The following is a 7,779-nucleotide window of genomic DNA, read 5'->3' on the forward strand; positions in this document are numbered from 1 at the left end:
CACGCGAAGCTTTGGACGAGCTCAATAAAGCTCAAGCACAGCAGCACTTCGCAACAGGAAGGAGGAAGAAGAAGAAGAGTAAGGCTCGCAGCAGCAGCCCTCCTTTTATAACCTGCGAAGAAAGCGAAGAAAACACAGAAGAAATCTAGCCGTTGCGTCGTAACGGCTAGTGCCTGGATCGATCAGGGGACCGATCAGGACCTATTCTGATCGGTGTCGCGATCAAGCCCCGATCGTGGACCGATCAGCAACATCCCGATCGGTCCCTAGCCTATGCTTCTGTTCCGTCACGATCGGTCCATGGACCGATCAGAAACGGACCGGAAGCGATCGATGAGAATCCCGATCGGTCTACGGACCGATCAGGCTTCTTCTCCCGACTTCTTCCCTTCGATCGGTCTGGAGACCGATCGAGAACCATCGATAGCATCGATCGGTCACCAGACCGATCAGATGAGCCATGTATCATTGGATCGGTCTGCAGCCCGATCCAAACTTTTCAGCCCTAAACCTAAGGCTTCCACACCAACATCCGGTCAACCTTGACCTGTTGGTACATCATGCCTAGCATCCGGTCACTCCCTTGACCTGCTAGCACTCCCCGCTAAGTGTCCGGTCAATCCCTTTGACCCACTTAGACTTTTCAACACCAGAAGTCCGATCATCCCTGATCCATCTGGATTTTCCCTTGCCTGGTTTCACTCACCAGGACTTTCCAACTGCCTAACATCCTAGTTAGGACTTTCCCACTGCCTAACATCCCAGTTAGGACTTTCCCACTGCCTGGTTTCACTCACCAGGACTTTCCACACTGCCTAACATCCCAGTTAGGACTTTCTCACTGCCTGGCTTCACTCACCAGGACTTTCCAACTGCCTAACATCCCAGTTAGGACTTTCCCTCGTGCCAAGCTCCCTGCTTGGACTTTTCCAGTACCAAGTCTCCATACTTGGACTTTTCGCGTGCCAAGCTCCCTGCTTGGACTTTTCCAGTGCCAAGTCTCCATACTTGGACTTTTCTAGTGCCAAGCTCCCTGCTTGGACTTTTCCGTTGCCAAGTCTCCATACTTGGACTTTTTCCCGAATCAGGTCAACCAGGTCAATCTTGACCTATGGTTGCACCAACAATTTCCCAAACATCTATTCTTGTCAAACATCAAGAATAGAACTCTCTTCTCGACAAACATCAACATACAACTCAACTAGATCAATCTTGACCTAAGGTTACATCAACAATCTTCCCAAGTCAAACATCAAAATACAACTCGAGTCAAGTCAACTCGAGTCGGGTCAACCAGGTCAACCTTGACCTAAGGTTGCACCAACAATCTCCCCCTTTTTGATGTTTGACAAAACCATAATCAAGTTAGGTTAACCCGATAACCTAACTTAGGTTTTCCAATGTTCTCCCTAGAACATTCTCCCATTTTCCAATGTCCAATGTTCTTTCCTTGAACATTCTCCGGGCATTCTCCCCTTAGGTTAACCTGATAACCTAACTTGGGTTCTCCAATAATTCTCCCCCTTTTTGACACACATCAAAAAGAATTCCAATGTTCTTCCTTGAACATTCCTTGACATTCTTCCCCTAGCTTAGGTTAACCTGATAACCTAACTTAGGTTCTCCAATGAACACTCTCCCCTTTTTGACACACATCAAAAAGAAAAAGGAGGGTATCAAGGTCAAGGGTTTCTTCCTAATGAAAGTCCCATACCTTTCATTGAAACTCTTAATTTCCCCCTTGATACTAAACTCAACAATCAACTTAGTGATAATTCCATATCACTAATCCTTAAAAGTCTTTTTGAGTAAAAACTCCCCCTAAAAGTCAACTCCCCCTTGACAATTAGGTAAAACTCCCCCTAAAGGTCAACTCCCCCTTGACCATTGCACCAACAATGTCTTGGAGAGTTTCAAACCTTTAGAAATCCACAAAACCTAACTTCCATTGAAATTTCGCATCAACAAATGAAAATCGAACCGCACGCATCGATCGGTCCCCGCACCGATCGAATCCCCGATCGGTCCCACCGATCCACGCTCATCGATCGCGGATCGATTCGATCGGTCACCGCACCGATCGAACTTCCTGGATCGGTCCGGTGACCGATCCACACTCTGAAATCAGATTTCTATTTTGAAATTCAAACTCCTAATAAATTCCAGAAAATTCCAAAATCGTAAAATTTTGAGGATACACCTCATACCATAGACTATCACGGAAAAATAATTTTCTATGAAAATAGTTTCCATTTTCAATCTTGATACAAAGTTCAAAAACTTTGAAATAGTTCAAGTTTAACTCAACTTTGTATCATTAATGTTCAATGATGAATGCTATCACTAGGAAAGCTTCATCAAGGTTTTTCAAATCAATTTTAAAATGCTTTTAAAACCATTTGAATTTAGGACCATAATCTTAGGGCTAAATGTACATGACTTGTACACAAGCTTTCCCTATGATCCTTAATTTCTTGAATTAGGGTCATCTAGGTACAATGACTATGCACCTTGATCCTAACTCATGATCCTAATATCTCACACACATCTAAGGTGCATCAAACCACATTCAAGTCAATTTGATGTGAGATATGGGTTAAGGTCAACTTAGGCTAAGGTCTCATGCATTTTCTAAACACAAATTTGATCTCAATATCAAGATGTGTTCTTCATCCTTAAATCAATTCAATTGATTATTAATGCAAGAGATGATGACATGGCATAAATGATATCATAAATGGAAAACATGTGCCAATGTCATGATGTCATGGCATAAAGTATGAAAACTTAAATAGAGCATGACATATAAACTAGCCTAAGCACTATCATGACATTTCAAATGATGATAAAACTAAACATGATGTCATGACATGTCATATGGCAAACAACCATGGTAAGTTAACACAAATAAAATACCTAGATTACCTATCTAAGTATCTTTAATCACTTAGTTAACTTAAATTCTAATCCTAGATTGCCCAAAGTGCTCCAAGAAAATGTCAAAACCCAAATTGGCATTTCTTGATCTCTTGTTTGATTTATACCATTTTAAAAATTTTACAAGAGTAGCACTTCTAAATTAAGGCCCGGATTGCCTTGATTACCTAAGAGAATATCAAAAATCCCAATTTGATATTTCTCTAGGTTTTTCCACATTGTGTCAATTTAAAGTAAGATTAATATATTCTCACTTTGGCACACTTTACTCTTCCAAGGAGTGAATGATAAAGATTATTCCATTTCATTTTCAAAGGTTCCCAAAAACCTTGAAAATGCTCCTTGAGTGTCAATTTCCTCAAAGTTGGGTTAACTACCCTTCTTATTGGAGTTGACACTCTCTAACCCATCTATGGGGTAGAGAAAATGCTCCTAGGAACCCAATACCTACTTGAGCTCATTGGGTTCACTAAAAATTCACTAGGGATGACTTCCCTAGCAACCCTCCTAATGACCCTCTTAGGCTTTAAAGCCTTGGTCATTTGGGACTCATCAAGATCAACTCTAGGGGTGACTCCCCTTGTGACCTTGGTGATGGTCTTCCTAGCCCTAGATTTTGTTCCATAATCGAATGGAACATTATGATAAGTGAGCTTGACCACTTGGGACTTAGGTTTGTGACCCAAACCTTTCTTGTCCTTGGGCTTTGAGATTTGACCCTTAGACCCTAGAGTTGACTTCTCTAAATTCTTTAGGGCCTTTTCTAGAGTGTTAAGTCTTGACCTTAAGACTTGATTTTCTTTCTCTAAAACCTCAAGTTTTAATTTATCATTCTTTCTTGAGGTGTTCCTAGGCATATGTCTAGTTGTCTTGGGGTTTCTACCTAGGTTCTCCTTAGCCTTAGATGAGTTAATCCTAGGGTTGGCCTTCCTGGTATTGTTCTTATCTAAGCTAAGATGTTTAGCACCTAAGCACACATGTTGATTTCTATGATTATCATGCTTATCATTCTTGACAATTGCAATAAGACTACTAGCATGTATCTTATTAGAAGTGCAAGAATGAACCTTAGAGGATACCTTAGGGTTTGCCTTCGCTCCCCCTTTACACGTGCTTGGTCTTTTGTCCTTGTGAGATTGCCTCCCCCTTGGACATTGACTCCTATAGTGTCCCCGTTGCTTGCATTGGAAGCACACCACGTGCTCCTTGCCCTTGCGTTTTGGGACTCCGACTTCCTTGATCTTTGGCGCGGTGGAGTCTTCTAGTTTTCTTTGGACATTTACTCTTGTAATGTCCAAATTCCCTACACTCAAAACACATTATATGCAATTTACTTGAACTTAAAGTGTTTGAGTTACCTAGGGTTGAGGATGGATGGATGCTCTCTTCTTCATCCCTCCCGGAGGTAGAAGCTTCTTCTTCGTGCTCCGATCTTGAAGAAGAACTCTCCTCCTCTTCTTCCTTGGATGTTGAGTAGCCCTCAACTCCCAATTCGCTTCCTCCATGATGTGAGCTACTTGGCTCACTAGGCTCCTTTTCATGGAGTTTTGCCAAATTGTTCCATAATTCCTTGGCGTTGTTGTACCTATCTATCTTGCACAAAACATTATTAGGTAAAGCAAATTCAATAATTTTTGTTACCTCGTCATTGATTTCGGATTGTCGGATTTGCTCTTTCGTCCACTCCTTCTTCTTGATAGGTTTTCCTTCCTCATCCATCGGAGGGGAAAACCCTTCTTGTACACAAAACCAATTTAACATATTAGTCCTAAGAAAATACATCATCCTTACCTTCCAATATGTGAAGTTGTCGTGAGACTCGTAGAAGGGTTGAATCGTGACATCTTCTCCATAGAGATCCATCTCTAGCCCGTGCTCCCCCGGGTGTTGATCCGTCGAAGAGCGGCCTCGCTCTGATACCACTTGTTGGGACCTTAGATGGCTAGAGAGGGGTGTGAATAGCCGCCCCAAATTCTCGCGTTCTTCCTACAGTTAGGGTTAGTCGCAGCGGAAATACAAGGAAGAAACTAAGGAGAAGAAAAACAAACCGATGTAACGAGGTTCGGAGATGAACTCCTACTCCTCGGCGTGTCCGTAAGGTGGACCTACCAATCCGTCGGTGGATGAGTCCCGGAAACCCGGCTAATCAAAACTCCTTCCGGGTGGAGAAACCTCGCCACAATGTCTTGCAACAGAAAGATAAACAGTACAAGAATACAACAAGAAACTAAGTACAATACAAGAATGTAATAACCTAGCTTGCCTTCTTGTCGATAACCCTAGCTAAGCACAATACACATCAGCCTAGGAAGCTCACGCGAAGCTTTGGACGAGCTCAACAAAGCTCAAGCACGACAGCACTTCAGAAGGAAGGAGGAAGAAGAAGAAGAAGTTATCGCGCAGCCTCGACCCCTTTATACCGCGAAGAAGAGCGGCGAAGAAACTAGCCGTGCCGCAACTAGAACCTGATCGGCCCGCATCGACCGCGCATGAAGCTTGTTTGTCACCGATCGGTCCCGCACCGATCAGGTGTCGCGATCGAAGCCTCGATCGGTCTGTGGACCGATCAGTAACATCCCGGTATGGACCGAAACAATCGGCTACGCGTTTGTCCATTCGTCCGATCGGTCCATGGACCGATCGAAACTCTCCGATCGGTCCACGCCGATCAGAATCTCCCGATCGGTCTACGGACCGATCAGGCTTCTTTCTCCGCCGCCATCGATCTCTTCCGATCGGTCTCCGCACCGATCGAGATAACCATCGAGATCCGATCGGTCACCGCACCGATCGGATGAGCCATATCATTGGATCGGCCGCACTCGATCCAAACTTTTCGACCCTAAACCTAAGGCTTCCACACCAACATCCGGTCAACCTCGACTGTTGGTACATCATGCCTAGCATCCGGTCCACCCTCGACCTGCTAGCACTCCCTAAGTGTCCGGTCAATCCCTTTGACCCACTTAGACTTTTCAACACCGTGTCCGATCATCCCCGATCCATCTCGATTTTCCCTTGCCCGGTTTCACTCACCGGGACTTTCCAACCGCCTAACATCCTAGTTAGGACTTTCCCACCGCCTAACATCCCAGTTAGGACTTTCCCTTTGCCCGATTTCACTCACTGGACTTTCCACACCGCCTAACATCCAGTTAGGACTTTCTCACCGCCTGGCTTCACTCACCAGGACTTTCCAACCGCCTAACATCCCGCTTAGGACTTTCCTCGTGCCAAGCTCCCTGCTTGTTCCATACCAAGTCTCCATACTTGACTTTTCGCGTGCCCTGCTTGGACTTTTCCAGTGCCAAGTCTCCATACTTGGACTTTTCTAGTGCCAAGCTCCCTGCTTGAACTTTTCCGTTGCCAAGTCTCCATACTTGGACTTTTTCCCGAATCAGGTCAACCAGGTCAATCTTGACCTATGGTTGCACCAACAATTTCCCAAACATCTATTCTTGTCAAACATCAAGAATAGAACTCTCTTCTCGACAAACATCAACATACAACTCAACTAGATCAATCTTGACCTAAGGTTACATCAACAATCTTCCCAAGTCAAACATCAAAATACAACTCGAGTCAAGTCAACTCGAGTCGGGTCAACCAGGTCAACCTTGACCTAAGGTTGCACCAACAGGCTGCACCAAGTTCCTTGTGTGTTTCACCAAGTCCTGCAAGAATCAAACACATATCAAATGCATATGAAAGTCTAACTTAAACTCTTTGACACACACATCAAAACCATGATCATACCGATCAAATTTGGATTGATTGCACCAACAATTACCAGTCGAAGTTGGCTGCTAAAGGCTGAAAATTCGGTTTCAAAATGTACCAACCGACTGCATCAGTTACCAGTCGACTGGTACCAGCTTTCCAGCATACTATTGTTTTCTAAAATCAATTTTTTGGTTAAAATTTCGTCATACTTGATGTTATATAGTGTATAATTGTCTGGTACAATCTTTTTGATAGTGTCAAAGGGGGAGAAATGGGTAGGTTTAAGTTAGAAACCTTTATTCCCATACTTGTGTGCAAAACTTGAAAATTAAGGAAGAGAGCATATGTTTAGGGGGAGTTTGGTTTTATGCTTCATGTTTACATGTTGCTTGTAATTTTCAAAGTTATTATTTGTGCCTAACTTAAACATATTGTCACACATCAAAAAGGGGGAGATTATTGGTGCAATCGACCCAAGTTTAATCGGTATGATCATGATTTTGATGTGTGTGTCAAAGAGTTTAAGTTAGACTTTCATATGTGTTTGAGTCGTGCAGCTCCTGCTCAGCGGAGTGCCTGTGGTAGCATTCGGATAACACTCAGCTCGCCGTAACCACCAGTGCTTGGTCAGATTCACGGTCAGTCATTGTATCCTAGGAAACAGGCGACTCTTGTAAGCCTTAAAGCATAGCCGGAGGTGGGCTAATCTATTTCAAGGAAATTGCGACTCGCAGGCCTCGGTCAGCTAGTCCGGTCGGTCTCTTTGTTCGACCGACATACTTCTCTGCCCGCTCGAGATCTTCGCCCGACCTGCATGTCTCGGTCGGCCTGCTTCACCCGACCTACCTGTCTCGGCCGGTCTGCTTCGCCTGACTTGTCTGCTTGACCCGGCCGACCTGTCTACTTCGACCAACTTGTCTACTCGACCCAGCCGGCCTCTCTGACAGCCCGGCCTGTCTGCACTACTCGGCCAGTCTGCCTCGTCCGACCGGCCACTCCTGCTCAGCCTGTCTGCCTCGTCCGACCGACCTCATTGCTCGGACACTCTGTTCGCTCAGTCACTCTAAGGTTGGAACTTGGATAAAAACCAGCCCCTGTTGGCAGCTTGAGATCATCAAC

This window comes from Zingiber officinale, chromosome 4B, assembly GCF_018446385.1.
Source record: "Zingiber officinale cultivar Zhangliang chromosome 4B, Zo_v1.1, whole genome shotgun sequence".
In the NCBI taxonomy this organism is placed as follows: Eukaryota; Viridiplantae; Streptophyta; class Magnoliopsida; order Zingiberales; family Zingiberaceae; genus Zingiber; species Zingiber officinale.